The 19,176-nt window shown below is 40.0% G+C and overlaps 1 protein-coding gene across 4 annotated transcripts in view; it reads right to left on the bottom strand.

Moving 5' to 3' along the window:
* The window catches only part of NUBPL (nucleotide binding protein like), a 408,788-nt gene that overhangs the window by 334,972 nt on the left and 54,640 nt on the right, over positions 1-19,176 (bottom strand). The gene's annotated exons all lie outside the window — the stretch shown is intronic.

Below are 19,176 nucleotides of genomic sequence, written 5' to 3'. Positions count from 1 at the left end.
TGGAGTGGGTTGCCATTTCCTTCTCCAATGCATGAAAGTGAAAAGTGAAAGTGAAGTCGCTCAGTTGTGTATGACTCTTCTCGACCCCCATGGACTGCAGCCTACCAGGTTCCTCTGCCAATGGGATTTTCCAGGCAAGAGTACTGGAGTGGGGTGCCATTGCCTTCTCCGCTGGGTACCTCTACCGAGTGCCAATGCTTCTCCCAAAGCAGCCATCTCTACAAGAACAGTCTCCTTCCAGGCTTAACATGCTCCCTCCTCTAACCTCTTCAGGCCTAGAAGTAGTAGCCACTATCAACAGTTACTACTTCCACTGTTATCAACAGTTATTATCCTACCTATTGTGGTTTTCCCTCCCACACCACTTCTACAGATTTACAAACAGTCCCTTTCAAATAATTTGAAAAGCACACTTCTGTGTTTTTGGTGAAAAGTGATCCCAGGGAACAGCTGCTTGAAATGTTGATTTTGCTGTTGTTTAGTCATTCAGTCATGTCTGACTCTTTGCAATCCCATGGATTGTAGCATGCCAGGCTTCCCTGTCCTTCATTTTCTTCTGGAGTTTGCTCAAACTCATGTCCATTGAGTCAGTGATGCCATCCATCCATCTCATCCTCTGTCGCCCCCTTTTCCTCCTGCCAATCTTTCTCAGCATCAGGGTCTTTTCCAATTATTAGTTGGCTCTTCGCATCAGGTGGCCAAAGTATTGGAGCTTCAGCTTCTGCATCAGTCCTTCCAATAAATATTCATGGTTGATTTCCTTTAGGATTGATTGGTTTGATCTCCCTGCTGTCCAAGGGACTCTCAAGAATATTCTTTAGCACCAGAGATTGAAAGTATTGACTCTTCAGCTCTCAGCCTTCTTTATGGTCCAGCTCTCACATCTGTACATGACTACTGGAAAAACCATAGCTTTGACTATATGGACCTTTGTCTGCAAAGTGTTGTCTCTGCTTCTTAATACACTAAGTTTATCACAGCTTTTCTTTGAAATGAGATTGAGATTACTCTAGAAACTCAGGAATAATCTCCACAGTGAGAGAAAATGGGGCCAAAGGTAATGCATTTAATGTTATAAAGATTAATGATTATACAAATCAGACGAAGGGCAAACTGGGAGATACTGTGGTGTGATATATAATTTTATGGCAATTAGCCAGAATCGCAGGGTACACAGATATTTGGTTTAACATTATTCTGGGTGTGCCTGTGAGGGTGCTTCTGGGTGGGATTAATATTTGAATCAACAGACTGAATAAAGCAGATTACCCTCCCCAGTTTAGGTGAAGTGAAGTGAAAGTTGTTTAGTCGTGTCCAACTCTTTGCAACCCCATGCACTATACATACAGTCTGTGGGATTCTCTAGGCCAGCATATTGGATGGTAGCCTTTCCCTTCTCTGGGGGATCTTCCCAACCCAGGGATCGAGGGATCAAACCCAGGTCTCCTGCATTGCAGCTGGATTCTTTACTAGCTGAGCCACAAGGGAAGCCCAAAAATATTGGAGTGGGTAGCCTATCCCTTCTCCAGCAGATTTTCCCAACCCAGGAATCGAACTGGGGTCTCCTGCACTGCAGGCAGATTCTTTACCAGCTGAGCTATCAGGGAAGCCCCTGAGGGCAATGTAGGTGGGCCTCATCCAATCCACTGAAGGCCTCAATAGAATAAAAACGCAGAGTTAGGGAGAATATCTTCTCTCTGCCAGTCCTCAAGCTGGAACATCAGTCTTCTCCTGCCTCCAGACTCAGACTGGAATTCACATCATCAGCTCTCCTAGTTCTCAAATGTGTGGACTTGGACTGAAACTATACCATCAGCTCTTCTGGGTCTCCAGCTTGCTGACTGCACATCTTGGGACTTCTTGGCCTTCTTAACCACATAAGTCAATTCCCTATTATCCATCTATCTATCTGTATCTCCTATTGGCTCTGTTTCTCTAAAGAATCCAGATTAATACAAATGGCTATGGAACTTAACTGCTACAAAAAAAAAAAAAAAAAGCTGATTGTAAAATTGTGGACTCATCTGACTTCCTGAAGAGTACACAGGAAGGAAAAAGAAAAGCTATGAACATATCTTTGCTTCTGGCAATAAAAACTAACAGCAGTATTTACCCTATAAATACCCCCAGCCTCAGCACCCCACCCCACCAACACACACACACATGGAAAAACCACACATTTTCAGACACAGGACAACAGGAAGGAAGCCCACAATCCTTGAAAGAAGGGAAAGCAGAAGATGAGGGCTACGACTGCCCCAGTTCAGTGCCCTTGAAGGACTTTCCAGACTGTGGCACAGGAAGGGGGAATTCAAACAAAGCCCAGTAACATGGTGAATAGAGAAAAAAATAATCAAGAGTTAAGTGAAGCAAAGGCAGCAAGTATTTATGGGGCAGAATATCAGAGAGGAGGAAGCAACACAGAGCACTGCAGAGAACTGCACAGGGGACCCGAGGAGTCGCTGTTGAGTATTCATCTGCACATGAGTAAGAGGAAATTCCCCGGGACCAAGGAAAGAATCAGCAGGAAGCCGCAAACTGTACAATTTCCCAAGATCACATATGGCTGGGAACATTTGCTATGTTCCCACCAGCCAGAGAGGAAAGATTTACCAATACACGGTAGAGTCCTCTGGAAGTCATCACAGTAGTATTGGGGTAAATTAGCCCTGGACTGAAGTCTGTTCTGGACCCACTCTAAGTTTAAAAGTTATCCTCAAAGAATCAAACTGATTCCAAATAACTTAATTATATGTAACAGGAACTGGCAAACTTTTTTTGTAAAGAACCAGACAGTAAATATTTTAGTCTCTTTTACATGGTTAGACCTCTTGAACTGGGCAATGTATGTCAAGATATCCATGACAATCGAAGCTGACTATTTTCCTAAAACCATTCCCATTTATTATATAAATAAACTAAGGCTTGGAGAAGATAAGTCAACTTGCTCAAAGTAAATGAAGGTAATAGCATAGCCTGCAGTCAAGATCCGACTCCAAGTCTCTCAGACTGTGAAATCCACGGTAACAATTCTGTATTCTACCTCCCTTGTAATAAGCCTTTTGCTATCCCAGTCTAACAGATAAATTTCATCACAGCATGAAAGTTGCTCAGTTGTGTCCGGCTCTTTGCAATCCCATGGACCATACAGTGCATGGAATTCTCCTGGCCAGAATACTGGAGTGGGTAGCCATTCCCTTCTCCAGAAGATCTTCCCAACCCAGGGATCAAGCCCAAGTCTCCCGCATTGCAGGTAGATTCTTTACCAGCTGAGCCACCAGGGAAGCCCAAGAATACTGCAGTGAGTAGCCTATCCCTTTTCCAGCAAGTCTTCCTGACCCAGGAATCGAACCAGGATCTTCCGCATTGCAGGCAGATTCTTTACCAACTGATGCTATCATCTTAATTGATGCATCCTCTGTCACTATCAACTACTTGTAATAACAGTGAAAGGCAGTGAGCATTTACTAGGAACCTTTAAATTTATTTTCTTACTTATTTTTTATACAGCCTTCAAAGTTGTAGACCTTGCCCATGGGCAGTAAATGGTGACATCAGAAATGGGGGTTGCATTAGTGAGATCCCAAAGCCTAATATCTTTCCACCACAGCACACTGTCTTAACAGCAGCACAAATCATAGGCCTCAGAGTGGTCCAAAATTGAGAAGTGTAAGAAAAACTGTGTCCCAAACCACAGAAAGGGAAGAAGGAATGCAAGGGGAAACTGAATGGCTATTTGGGAGGGGAAAAGCTTCACTGTGAAGTATGATGTATTCTCTGGGCTTCTTGGCTCATTATCATTTCCGTTTCCATTAAGGTCCAGTTTAATTCTATCAAATTCACAAAGACATTTTCTACTTCTCCTTGCCCTCTCTAGTCTCCTATATTCTCCAAAGCAATCATGTAATAGCATAAAATATATTATATTGCTATTTCTGAGTGTATATTAATCAGATTATAAGCAGCTTTGAGGACATCTTTTGTATCTTATAGCCTACATTCTAACATGACTGCAGTGTCTGCATTGATAAAGATCATATTCAAGTATTATATTTTTGAAAAATTAATTAGAAATTTTTAAAAAATAGGTTATCGAGTCCAGGTATAAACAAAATAAATGGAGAGAAAAGTCCCAGTGCAAATCTACAGGACTTCTTTATAAAGAGCCACATTTAAATAATATTTCCAGACTTCTGACACAAACTAATTCATTTGCAAAGCACTCATTTCCACATTACTTTAAAAAAGGAAGAAAAAAATGAGGTCAATAATTTCCTGAAATCCATAACAAGCATTACTAAACCAGAAACCAAGAATTCTGACGTCGGGTTGAAGAATGTCCTACTAAACAAGTAGGTCTCCAAGCACACTCTCTGGTCCTCTAGAGATCCCAGAAAACCTTTCAGATGATCCACGAGGGGAAGACTATGTTCATAAAAGTACTAAGATATCATTTGGCCTTCCACTCAGTCAACTTTTGCACTGATGGTCCAAAGGCGATGACGGGTACTAGAAACTAATGATGCCTTAGCACAAATCAAGGCAATTGCACCAAATGTACTAGCAGTCATCAGACTCTCCCCCACCATGGACTGCAGTAAAAATAAAGGCCAGCCCTGGGTGAAGTAGTGAAATTTACTTATTAAATCTTGACCCTTGAGTACACATCTTTTTAAAATTCTGTGTGACAACACAGAAAATACATATAAAGCATCTCTGCAGCACACAATTACAATTGCCAAGGGAAAGCACTTGTATAATTGTTTGAGCTGTAAGCTAACTGGCCATATTTTTCATGGACCACCATTTTTACCTGAAAGACAAACTTAAAGACCACATAGATGACAAACCTGTGGTTGCCAAGGGGAAGAAGGGTAGGGAGGGAAGGAATGGAAATTTGGGATTAACAAACTATCATACATAGAACTGATAAACAGCAAGGTCCCACTGTCGAGCACAAGGAACTCTATTCAATATCCTGTGAGAAGCCCTAATGGAAAGTGTATATGTATACACACAACACACGCACACAAATATATCTGAATCACTTTGATGTACAGTAGAAACACATTATAAATCAACTATACTTCAATAACATAAACTTTAAAATGAAACTATTACTTGTCAAATTTCGGTGTAGCATCAAAGAAAACCGACACTTATTTGAAATAACTACTAAAATATCATTCTCTTTTTCTAACTACATGTCTGTGTGAGACTGGAATTTCCTCATATATTTCAGCCAAAATATTGCAACAGACGGAACGAAAAACGAGTTATGAAAGTCAAGCAGTTTTCTATCAGGTCAGACATATAAATGATTTACAAAAGTATAAAACAATGCTACTTTTCTCACTGATGTTTTACTTCAGAAAATACTTTTCATTAAAATGTTATTTATGTTAATAAGTATGAGCTTGATGTTACTTTTAATGAATTAATAAAGTTTTTTTTTTTAATTTCTCAGTCTTAACTCTAATTTGATAAATATCAGTAAATATAACCTCCTGTGTAGCTCAGCTGGTAAAGAATCCACCTGCAATGCAGGAAACCCCAGTTTAATTGCTGGGTCAGGAAGATCCCCTGGAGAAGGGATAGGCTACCCACTCCAGTATTCTTGGGCTTCCCTGGTGGCTCAGATGGTAAAGAATCTACCTGCAATGCAGGGGACCTTTCGATCCCTGGGGGTTGGGAAGATTCCCCTGGAGGAGGGCATGGCAACCCACTCCAGTGTTTTTGCCTGGAGAATCCCCATGGACAGAAGAGCATGGCAGGCTACAGGCCATGGGGTTGCAAAGAATCGGATATGACTGAGCGACTAAGCACAGCACACACATTAGCAAAAGCTGTGTGGGATCCTCAATCATTTTTAAGAGCATAAAAGGCCCCACAGACCAGAAGGTTTGAGAACTACTATAGTGTGTGCTGTGCGTTGTGCTCAGTCGCTCAGTCACGTCCCACTCTTTGTGACCAACACTCAGAAGAATATGAAGATAAGTAAACAGTTTATAATCTAAATATTAAAAATTAAAAAACACAAATTTGTGAGGAAAAAATCTCACTTCACTTCTGGTTACACCCAGGGTTAGGATGTAAGGAGATGACTATCATTTATTTTGGAGGAAACGGATAGACAAGAGGAAAAGCCAACTCTAGGATAAACTTATAGATTCTCCAGAAAAATTCCCAACTCCCCACAGCCCTCAGTTATAACTACCATTTCCTATCTCTGCTTGGAATTACAAAGAAACAGAAGTGGGTAGAGAGGAAAGAGAAACGGCACAGAAATGAGACAAGCCTCAGGCACATTCTAAACAAAGGGCTGTGTTGGGGTGGAGACAGAAGGTGGTAGTCTACATTGCGATTTATAAGTGAAACATCCCATACATACTGCTCATGGCAGAACATATCACCCATACTCCCAATGGCCATTTTTAACACTGAAATTAAAAAATAACATAATCTTTCCATTATTTGTTTTCAATATGCCTAAGTCTTTTGCTCTTTCAAGCCTTCTCAGGATCCAGGGCTGGCTGTATGTACTACATCACAGGAAGATTAGAAGGTCCTCTCCATGGTTCTCTGATCATACCTCTTCATATGTTATATTGCATGCTGACATTTCCCGTCTCTCCCACTGTAAGCGCCTCAAGAATAGAGTTTACATCTTACTCATCTTTTTCCCCTGGAGCACAGCATAGTACCATTTTAGTCATGCTCAGTTTCCAAATGATTGATTTCCCAGAGGCCAAATGTAAATATTTTATAAAATACATTTCTTCAAGAAGCACAACACAAGTTGTGCACATTTATAAAACAGTAGTTTCATAAACTGAAAACAGAAATATTATCAAATTTAAAATACATAATTTTTAATACTTATCTAAATTAGCCTCTCTAAAAATGCTGACCCCATGCAACCCCATGGACTTGCAACCCATGGACTGCAGCCTACCAGGCTCCTCCGTCCATGGGATTGTCAAGGCAAAAGTACTGGAGTGGGTTGCCATTTCCTTCTCCGGGGGATCTTCCTGACCAGGGATTGAAACTAGGTCTCCCACATTGCAGGCAGATGCTTTACCTTCTGAGCCACCAGGGAAGCCAAAAAATGTTGACCACTTCATCCTAAGGCTCCCCCTTGGCTTCCAGGATGCCATTTCTTCCTGCCTTCTTCTTGGTTCTCTGGTCACTCCTTGTCAGTCTTTCTCTGATCACCTTAGGTTATTTCCCCAAAATTCTATTCTCAGCCCTATACAGTACTGCAATCTCTCTGAAATTCTTTTGGGTTACATTATCTAAATCAGGAATTCTCAACTCCAGCAGAAGTGACATTTCGGACCAGATAATAATTTATTGACTTCCCTAGTGGCTCAGTTGATAAAGAATTTGCCTGCAATGCAGGAGACCCAGATTCAATCCCATCCCCTGGAGAAGGAAATGGCAACCCACTCCAGTAATTCTTGCCTGGAGAATTCCATGGACAGAAGAGCCTGGTGGGCTATAGTCCATGGGGTCACAAGAGTCATACACACTTAGTGACTAAACCACCACCAATAATTTATTATTATTGTGCTTTATGCATTACAGGATATGTGCATTGCAGGATATCTAGCAGCATCTCTGGTGTCTACCCACTACATTTCCCCCCAGTTACGACAATCAAAAACATCTCTAGTCATTTTTGACAGCACATTTTCATATTGGCTCTCCCTCCTTTTCTCCTTCCTCAGTCCAGTTTTACTCTCTAATAAATTATTAGTGTGCAGGGCTCTGCTTTCTGGGGAACCCAGTTTTTCCAAGAAAAGTCTGTGGTTTGTAATATTGCAAGGGAGATCCCAAAGCCCATCAAACTGCAAGCTGCTATTTCTGCTTTCCTTTCCTTAATTGAAATACCTCAGTGACAGCAGAATAAAATCAAAACTTACTGTCACTGCTTCCTCACTCACCATGTCTCCAAACCTATTACAAATAACAAGTTCCAGAATAAACAGTCTCAAATAACATCTTTATACTAATACATTCACATAATAATCGTTGTCCATGCACTATTTTAGCCTGGCAATGAAGGCAGTCTGAGGAAAAGTAGGATGATGCATGCTGAGGTTCCAGTTCCTCTTCTTTTCCCAGGCTGTTCTGTCTCAGAGCAGGGACTGTGAACTCTGTCCTTTTCATCATGGCCCAAATTCAGGCCCCACAACCCTCCACCTCTTATAGCTAACCAGAGCCATACTCAACATTTAAGTTAAAACATGAGGCAAGAGTGGCAGTGTCCTACACACTGAAACAATGTGAACGGCCATTTCACTCCATGTAACATAATTCTCAAATGTCAAATTACTAACCATATAGGTCCTTTCTCTTTTCCGAAAAATGGAAAAAAGTGGTGTAAGAATCATTCATCTACCACAAAGACTAATGGCTAAGAAAATACCTTAAAACAGTCTACATTATTCATTAAAAAAATTATATATATATATTATGATTGCAAATTAAGTTACTCACATACCCAAAGTAGAAAATAAAGTATGCATCTAATATACAAGAAATCTAACAGAAAACTTCTTTTATTCAACTAAGATTGACTGAGCGTCTATTATATAACCAAGTGTAAGTGAAACTGAGCCAGAAAGCCTCAGCTTTGTGGATATTCTACTGTCCGGTAGAGGAGATTGAAAAAATTAAGCAGATAACTTACCCTTGCAATTGCAGTAAGGAGAGTAAGGAGTGAGAGAAGGAGTCATAGAAGAAGAATCATTAAAATTGAGACTTGATAGTAGAAATTAGTTGTGGAGGCGGGGTGGAAGACACTAGAAATGTAAGGTGTCTCAGGGAGAGAGAATATACTATGTGAGGGTCCTCAGCACTTCTGTGCTGGCATTTTTGAGAAACACAGGCCACTGAGACTGGTATTTGCTGAATAACAGAACAAGGTTATTGGAACTGAGGCAGTAGAAGTAAAAAGAAGGCAGGGACCAAATCACAGAGGTGTTTATAACATTGATAATGTTACAAATGGTAATACAGGTAGCAATAACAATAAGAATTTAAAATATAATAAGCCCTGTCACTTTTTGTGACAGAAAAATGTAATTTTTGGCTATAATTCATAACAACTTGCATACTAGTGAAGTTTCCAAACTGAACAACAGAGAAAGTTTACAGCTAAGCTTACGAAGTCTGCCAAATAAGCCTCACTATTCTATTTTCTTCCAGTTCTATAATGATCGCTCTTTTACAGAGCAAGTTGATTCACTGGGTTGAGACCACAGACATACTGAAGAAACCCTATACTGTTAAGCCTAGTACAGTTAATACTGTCAAAAAATATACCCAGTTTTTTCCCTTTTGTAATGGTGGTAAAACATTCATAACATAAAATTTATCATCATTAAGTATACAAAAGAGTGATATTAAATATAATGTTGTCCAACCATCACTACCATCCCTCTCCATAATTCTTTTCATCTTAAAAATCTGAAACTCTATACCTACCAAACAATAATTCCCCATTTCCCTTTCCCCCCAGCTCCTGGCAACTACCATTCTACTTTCTGTGCTTATAAAACTGACTACACTAAGTACCTTACGTAAGGGGAATCATATACTATTTCTCTTTTTATGACTGGTTTTACTTCATTTAGCATAACATCCTCATGATTCATCCATGTTTCAGGTTATGTCAGAATTATCTCTTTAAGGCTGACTAATACTACATTGTATGTATATACCACATTTAAATTCATTCGCTGATGGACACGTGGGTAGCTTCTGCATTTTATCTACTGTGGATACGCTATGAACATGGGTATACAAAATCTATCCAATCTTAAAGAACAAGATGGCATTTCAATGCATTACCCTATATAGATGCATGCCACATAGACAAAATCCTGGGTGGAAGTGCAGAAAGAAAATGAAAAAGATGCCTCATTTCATTATTTTTGTGTGTGTGTGAAAGTCGGTCTGTCATGTCCAACGCTTTTGCAACCCTATGAATTACACAGTGCATGGAATTCTCCAGGCCAGAATACTAAAGTGAGTCCCTTCTCCAAGGGATCTTCCCAACCCAGGGATCAAACCCAGGTCTCCCACATTGCAGACGAATTCTTAACCAGCTGAGCCACCAGGGATAGCATGTCTAATTTCTCTTCTCTCTTGCTAGCCTCCAAATCCAGACCATCAAAACTTTCCATGCCTCTTAGTATAATTTCATCATTAATGGCCTCTTGCCTTTTGCCCTAGAATCCCCAATTCATGGATGAATTATTTCCCTTATCTTCCACATCAAAACTCATTTTACGTTCTGCTTTCACCAAACTCTTTTTCCGTCTTAAATGCTTTACTTTCTGTTAGCTCAAAAAGAAAAAAAAAGGAGGAGGGGGGAGCATATGTTTTGTTAAAATATTCCTTAAAGGTTTCTAAAGTACTCACTGAATTATTAAAGTAACTATGAATCAGCAATAATGTGTTCTGTTCTAAAAAGCAAAAATTCAGAGAATACATACATAAAAACTAGAGTATTACAAACAAAATTGCAAGCTATCCCTCCACAATACCTAATAATAGTAAGTTTCTTTTAATTTTTCTCATTTCAGAGAAGATACTGAAAATGTCCTGATAATGTTGAGAAATACTAAAAATGATCAAAGATTAGGAAATAAGGGGAAAAACAAAAAACAAAACATCTAGTCTATCTGGGGTTAGACTAGAAAAGAGAATATGAACTGAAGTAGAAATTACTAGGGAGCCAGTGCAGAACTCTGAGACCTCAGTCCTGTTTTCAGTAAACATCCCACTCCATTGTCCTGAATTCACAGAATGTGTCTTTAGTCTGATAAATTATCAGCAATCAGATCCAGGGAAGGGTAGTAATTAACTTCTCTTTCATATTGAGTTCAGTTCAGTCGCTCAGTGCTGTCTGACTCTTTGGGACCCCATGGACTGCAGCATGCCAGGCCTCCCTGTCCATCACCAACTCCTGTAGTTTACTCAAACTCATGTCCATTGAGTTGGTGATGCCATCCAACCATCTCATCCTCTGTCATCCCCTTCTCCTCCGGCCTTCAATCTTTCCCAGCATCAGGGTCTTTTCAAATGACTCAGTTCTTCGTATCAGGTAGACAAAGTATTGGAGTTTCAGCTTCAACATCAGTCCTTCCAATGAATATTCAGGACTGATTTAATTTAGGATGGACTGGTTAGATCTCCTTGCAGCCCAAGGGACTCTCAAGAGTCTTCTCCAACACCACAGTTCAAAAGCATCAATTCTCCAGCACTCAGTTTTCTTTATAGTCCAACTCTCACATCCATACGTGACCACTGGAAAAACCATACCTTCAAGTCCCCTGACTTCAGCCCTAATTCTTTCTGAGAACCACTCTTCTCCACGGTGAAATAGATATGAGTAAGTAAAGTAAAGTAAATGTCGCTCAGTTGTGTCGATCTTTGCGACCCCATGGATTGTAGCCCACCAGATTCCTCTGTCCATGGGATTTTCCAGGCAAGAATACTGGAGTGGGTTGCATTTTCCTTCTCCAGGAGATCTTCCCAACCCAGGGATCGAACCCAGTTCTCCCACGTTGTAGGCAGACGCTTTACCGTCTGAGCCACTGGGGAAGTCTAAGAATCATATTATTTAGGACTGCACATGCCTCAATGGCGGCTTTCCAGTTGCCTTAACTGCCTGTGGCCTCAGCATCGATTCTGGATCAGGAAGATACCCTAGAGAAGGGAAACTGCAACACACTCCAGTATTCTTGCCTGGAGAATCCCATGGACAGAGGAGCCTAGAGCGCTACAGTCCAAGGGGTCGCAAGAGTCAGACACAACTTAGCTACTAAACCACCACCAGTATTCTTGCTGGGAGAAATCCATGGAGAGAGGAACCTGGAGGGCTACAGTCCACAGTATCACAAAAAGTCAGATATGAACAAGTGCCTGACTGTGCACACACAGCTACTAAAACACACTTGTTTGTTCTTTAGATAAATAAAGCATTCTTCATGGACTTTATGTGCTACAGCCTTTGGCTAAGATGGTTTGCAGCAGAACAAGTAGAACTCCAAAAAAGAGGCTGCCTATTCTCCAGCTCAGAACTGGCAAAGAAAAAAGGAAAAGGGTTTTACCATACTAAAAAAAGTATTTAGTTCAGACTATTCAATGACCTGTGTAAGAAACAATAAGCCAGGTGAAGGGTGGACTTTTGTCTTGATAAAGTAAGGTGACAGGATTCTTTAAAGAACACGAATCTTATCTCTGAGATATTTTGAAGATAAATATCTTTATCTGAGGTTCCTGACACTGTACAGGAGACAGGGATCAAGACCATCCCCATGGAAAAGAAATGCAAAAAAGCAAAATGGCTGTCTGGGGAGGCCTTACAAATAGCTGTGAAGAGAAGTGAAAAGCAAAGGAGAAAAGGAAAGATATAAGCATCTGAATGCAGAGTTCCAAAGAATAGCAAGAAGAGATAAGAAAGCCTTCCTCAGTGATCAATGCAAAGAAATAGAGGTAAAAAATAGAATGGGAAAGACTAGAGATCTCTTCAAGAACATTAGAGATACCAAGGGAACATTTCATGCAAAGATGGGCTCGATAAAGGACAGAAATGGTATGGACCTCACAGAAGCAGAAGATACTAAGAAGAGGTGGCAAGAATACAGAGAACAACTGTACAAAAAAGATCTTCACGACCAAGATAATCACGATGGTGTGATCACTCACCTAGAGCCAGACATCCTGGAATGTGAAGTCAAGTGGGCCTTACAAAGCATCACTACGAACAATGCTAGAGGAGGTGATGGAATTCCAGTGGAGCTCTTTCAAATCCTGAAAGATGATGCTGTGAAAGTGCTGAACTCAATATGCCAGCAAATTTGGAAAACTCAGCAGTGGCCACAGGACTGGAAAAGGTCAGTTTTCATTCCAATCCCAAAGAAAGGCAATGCCAGAGAATGCTCAAACTACCACACAATTGAACTCGTCTCACATGCTACTAAAGTAATGCTCAAAATTCTCCAAGCCAGGCTTCAGCAATACATGAACCGTGAACTTCCAGATGTTCAAGCTGGTTTTAGAAAAGGCAGAGGAACCAGAGATCAAATTGCCAACATCCACTGGATCATGGAAAAAGCAAGAGAGTTCCAGAAAAACATCTATGTCTGCTTTATTGACTATGCCAAAGCCTTTGACTGTGTGGATCACAATAAACTGTGGGAAATTCTGAAAGAGATGGGAATACCAGACCACCTGACCTGCCTCTTGAGAAATCTGTATGCAGGTCAGGAAGCAACAGTTAGAACTGGACATGGAACAACAGACTGGTTCCAAACAGGAAAAGGAGTACGTCAAGGCTGTATATTGTCACCCTGCTTATTTAACTTCTATGCAGAGTACATCATGAGAAACGCTGGGCTGGAAGAAGCACAAGCTGGAATCAAGATTGCCGGGAGAAATATCAATAACCTCAGATATGCAGATGACACCACCCTTATGGCAGAAAGTGAAGAGGAACTAAAAAGCCTCTTGATGAAAGTGAAAGAGGAGAGTGAAAAAGTTGGCTTAAAGCTCAACATTCAGAAAACGAAGATCATGGCATCTGGTCCCATCACTTCATGGGAAATAGATGGGGAAAGAGTGGAAACAGTGTCAGACTTTTTTTGGGGGGGCTCCAAACTCACTGCAGATGGTGACTGCAGCCATGAAATTAAAAGACGCTTACTCCTTGGAAGGAAAGTTATGACCAACCTAGATAGTATATTGAAAAGCAGAGACATTACTTTGCCAACAAACGTCCATCTAGTCCAGGCTATGGTTTTTCCAGTGGTCATGTATGGATGTGAGAGTTGGACTGTGAAGAAAGCTGAGCACCGAAGAATGGATGCTTTTGAACTGTGGTGTTGGAGAAGACTCTTGAGAGTCCCCTGGACTGCAAGAAGATCCAACCAGTCCATTCTGAAGGAGATCAGCCCTGGGATTTCTTTGGAAGGAATGATGCTAAAGCTGAAACTCCAGTACTTTGGCCACCTCATGCGAACAGTTGACTCATTGGAAAAGACCCTGATGCTGGGAGGGATTGGGGGCAGGAGGAGAAGGGGACGACAGAGGATGAGATGGCTGGATGGCATCACTGACTCGATGGACGTGAGTCTCAGTGAACTCTGGGAGTTGGTGATGGACAGGGAGGCCGGGCGTGCTGCAATTCATGGGTCACAAAGAGTCAGACAGGACTGAGCGACTGAACTGAACTGAACTGAAAGCCAGAGTAAATCAAAACAAGATTTACAGATTAACATGATTAAGTTAATAAGATTTCAAGATTCCTTCAACTCCTGATTTACACTTTGCCTTAATATTCTGGGCTTCCCTGGTAGCTCAGCAGTAAAGAATTCACCTGCTAATGCAGGAGATGTGGGTTCCATCCCGGGGTAGGGAAGATCCCTTGGAGAAGAAAATGGCAATTTGCTTCAGTATTCTTGCCTGGGAAATCCCAAGGACAGAGGAGCCTAGTAGGCTACACAGCCCATGGGGTTGCAAAAGAGTTGGACACAATTCAGTGAGTAAACAACAACAACAATTTAATATTGTAGGTATAAAACAGATTGTAAACAAAATCCAGGAAGTCAGCAAGAAAAAAGTCATTTCTATAACACCTTGATTATGCAATACATCCCAGAACCCTTTCCAAAGATAATCAGAGGAACTCTAGCATCAGATTAAACCCGAGAGTCCACAAGACAATGACCAGAAGAAGTAAATTATAAATGAGAAACTTTCACTGTAACTACTGCATCCAAATTTAATTATTCAAGTCAGTAACTTCAGTAACACCCCTAACTCTCTGCCTTGGAAGAAAAAAGGTAATTTCAGAAATAAGTAGGATTCACTCTCATTCTTTATGCACTTAAATTACCTTAAGAAAATTTAGTCACTTCTTGATAGCTCTTACTGGAGATGACTGCTATTATAAAAAGTCATTTGCCAAGCTGATTTTCCACATTTTCTCTGTCTCTTCTGTACACACATTCATTTCATAAACTTGGAAAATGCTTATTAAGACAGAGAGAGCAGAATATTGTGACATGAGTAGAAAATCTATCCCCCAACAAAAAAAAGTGAATCCTACTTTTAAAAAAAGTCTCATAGTTAATCATTATTAATAAGAACTGTGTCATCCTCAATAAAATTACTTGACATTTCAATTTTAGTAACCTCTCTCCACAGGCCTTAAAAATTTTCCTACTTTATTAGCTAAATATACTATAAGACATTCTTTAGTAAAACTAAGTAGTGATAAATTCACAACTGTGATAAAGTGTGAATTCATCATCATAAAACTGTGAAAGAAAGCAGATGTCTACCAATAAAAGTTAGTTGAGAAAGCTTAGTGAAAATCCTCAACAAAAAAGAGTATTACATCAGTGAATTAACAACACATTTCTGTGTGCAACTACCATGTAATATTTTCTTACAATTTCAAGTGAAAACCTTCCTAGTCAATAATTTCTAGGAGTATAATTTGGCTATACTCTAACATGAAATCTGCATATTATGTTATTTACAAACTTAAAAAAGAGAAAAATGACTAGTATTTGTTCTTTAGACTAAAAAAAAGGTTAACTCATAGTAAGATGATAATTTCTCAAACTACACATGGATTTTATTCTAAATTCCATTAGGTTCCCAAAGCAACTGGTCATTTGCAGCCATTATAATGTCAACCTGGTGAGGTTTTTTGTACAATACTCTCTCTACAAACCAGCTAGACTTTCCATTACCATAATTTTGCATACTTCAAACCAACATAGAAAATCACTATTGTCATTTTAAGCTGATAGAAACATTTTCAGCCTAAGAAATCCAAAACTATTATAAACAAATTTTTCCTCAATTACTGAACTCACTTCTCTAGAAACAAATGTAAAATTTCCCTTGGTGATCAAGACTAAAATATCATAAGTATAAAAAGTATGGTTTTTCTATAATCTCCTCAAAAATAAAAAATATAAGAGAATGAATCTGCCAACTTTAACATGGAGTTTTAAAATTTACAAATTGATCAAAACTACATTACCATATGTCTGCTTAAATAATGAACAGAAAAATACAATCCTGAAGTCCCACTCCCTCTATGGTTGTGTAGCTAAGTCCAAGAACAGGGGAAACGTTTATAAAGCTAAGATTCTGCTCACAGTTCTATCTCCCCAAAATCTGAACCACGGAAAACAAATCTTTTTTCTTACCGTTAATAAGATAATTTCATGCTGCACTGTGCTTTCTTTAATAAACAGTAATACAGGATAAATTAAAATGACAAAAACTTAGAAAAGTCAAAATGATGCCAATTAGTACAATGGTAGCAGGTTTATCTAAGATTCAAAAACCAATTTATAAGATGGGCTTTCAAGAATCCACACTCTTCTAAGTGAATGCCTCAATCGTTTGGTTTATTTCTTATGGGACTTGAGATCTGCTTGTCAACACATATTCTTTTTAGGCTTTCCAAGATTGCCAGTAGCTCATTTTTACCAGAAAGTCTATTTAATGGCAGCCAATTTGCAAACATCAAATTTAAGAGTACAGCTTCAGAAAAACAAGAAAAAAGAAATTAAAGTTCACTTCAAGTATTTATACTGGCATAGACTGAACAGACTAAGAAAAACTGACACCAAGGGCTCCATTTTGCCATCACTCATGTGCTACACGCACTAGTTTTCATGCTACTTTAATCAAGAGACAGACATAAAGAGTCTATCATTTAAAGTACACAAATCCATTACTTCTTTGTGTAAGTTTGACATTTTGGCTCATGGCACATATTTGTAAACTAAGTACGCATTCCACTAAAAGGGCAAAGAACAAAGAAACTAGAATAAATTAGCTTTAAGTTTATATTTTCACAAAACAAGAAAACAACTTAAGTGGGTGCTTGAAATGTAGGACGGCTAGGGTCCCTTTTATCATCACTAGAGCCTTAAATTCCTTCAAAATAATAGGAAGAATCCTTATTATCTGATAAGCAGTTATTTAGAACTTAACGCTGTAACTGATTTCAACAACTACAGCATGAACAAAACCACCTTGGTGGTGGTTTAGTCGCTAAATTGTGTCCAACTTTTGATCCCCATGGACTGCAGCCCGCCAGGCTCCTCTGTCCATGGGATTCTCCAGGCAAGAATATTGGAGTGGGTTGCCATTTCCTTCTCCAGGGGACCTTTCTGACCCAGGAATCGAACCTGGGTCTCCAGCATTACAGGCAGATTCTCTAATGACTGAGGTATGAGGGAAGCCCTGCTGCTGCTATTGCTAAGTCACTTCAGTCGTGTCCAACTCTGTGCGACCCCATAGACAGCAGACCACCAGGCTCCGCTGTCCCTGGGATTCTCCAGGCAAGAACACTGGAATGGGTTGCCATTTCCTTCTCCAGTGCATGAAAGTGAAAAGTGAAAGTGAAGTCGGTCAGTCGTGTCCGACTCTTCGCAACCCCGTGGACTCCAGCCTACCAGGCTCCTCCGTCCATGGGATTTTCCAGGCAAGAGTACTGGAGTGGGGTGCCATTGCCTTCTCCGTGAGGGAAGCCCATCTCAGCACAAACAAAGGCACCTTAAATAGCAGATAATGTCTTACTAACATTTAATCACAATGACAAAAATAACACCTTCTGTTATGTACACAGAAAATTCAATAAAAACCCTTCAGTAAATACAGGCATTTTGTCCTAGATTCATGGAAAATGAAAGGTCCAATAAGAAATAAAAGAAATTATTCAATTTCATACGCTTACTATCAGTTCAGTTCAGTTCAGTCACTCAGTCGTGTCCGACTCTTTGCAACCCCATGAATCGCAGCACGCCAGGCCTCCCTGTCCATCACCAACTCCCGGAGTTCACCCAGACTCATGTCCATCGAGTCAGTGATGCCATCCAGCCATCTCATCCTCTGTCGTCCCCTTCTCCTCCTGCCACCAATCCCTCCCAGCATCAGAGTCTTTTCCAATGAGTCAACTCTTTGCATGAGGTGGCCAAAGTACTGGAATTTCAGCTTTAGCATCATTCCTTTCAAAGAAATCCCAGGGCTGATCTCCTTCAGAATGGACTGGTTCGATCTCCTTGCAGTCCAAGGGACTCTCAAGACTCTTCTCCAACACCACAGTTCAAAAGCATCAATTCTTTGGCACTCAGCCTTCTTCACAGTCCAACACTCACATCCATACATGACCACAGGAAAAACCATAGCCTTGACTAGACGAACCTTTGTTGGCAAAGTAATGTCTCTGCTTTTGAATATGCTTTCTAGGTTGGTCATAACTTTCCTTCCAAGGAGTAAGCGTCTTTTAATTTCATGGCGGCAGTCACCATCTGCAGTGATTTTGGAGCCCCCAAAAATAAAGTCTGACACTGTTTCCACTGTTTCCCCATCTATTTCCCATGAAGTGATGGGACCAGATGCCATGATCTTCGTTTTCTGAATGTTGAGCTTTAAGCCAACTTTCTCACTCTCCACTTTCACCTTCATCAAGAGGCTTTTTAGTTCGTCTTCACTTTCTGCCATAAGGGTGGTGTCATCTGCATATCTGAGGTTATTGATATTTCTCCCGGCAATCTTGATTCCAGCTTGTGCTTCTTCCAGTCCAGCGTTTCTCATGATGTACTCTGTATATAAGTTAAATAAGCAGGGTGACAATATACAGCCTTGACATACTCCTTTTCCTGTTTGGAACCAGTCTGTTGTTCCATGTCCAGTTCTACCTGTTGCTTCCTGACCTGCATACAGATTTCTCAAGAGGCAGGTAAGGTGGTCTGGTATTCCCATCTCTTTCAGAATATAGTTACAAATAAATTTTAATAAAGTGTCTTCATGCAAAACTATTTTTCAAGGAAAGTTACCAGTTGTTTCAATTTTTCTCTTTTTGAGCATAGAATTTCCTTGTTCTTAAAGCTTTATATTTAATAGTTTTGTAAGAAAATGTAATAACAACAGCTATAAATATTAAAGATTTATTCAAAAAATTACTCTGTCCTATTATTGATGGCAGTGAAGGCTCGGGAGAGAAATTAATTTTTTCAAAAACAATTTAAAATAAATATAACAAAAATCTGATTAGAGAAAATAATTTTCAGCTCTTCTAACAAATACATTAGATACTTTCTATTCAAACACCCCCATACATCCACACAT

Source organism: Bos indicus x Bos taurus, chromosome 21 (assembly GCF_003369695.1).
Source record: "Bos indicus x Bos taurus breed Angus x Brahman F1 hybrid chromosome 21, Bos_hybrid_MaternalHap_v2.0, whole genome shotgun sequence".
Classification (NCBI taxonomy): domain Eukaryota; kingdom Metazoa; phylum Chordata; class Mammalia; order Artiodactyla; family Bovidae; genus Bos; species Bos indicus x Bos taurus.
Note: the sequence above shows the minus strand (reverse complement) of the source record. Positions and strands in the feature narration are given on the sequence as shown.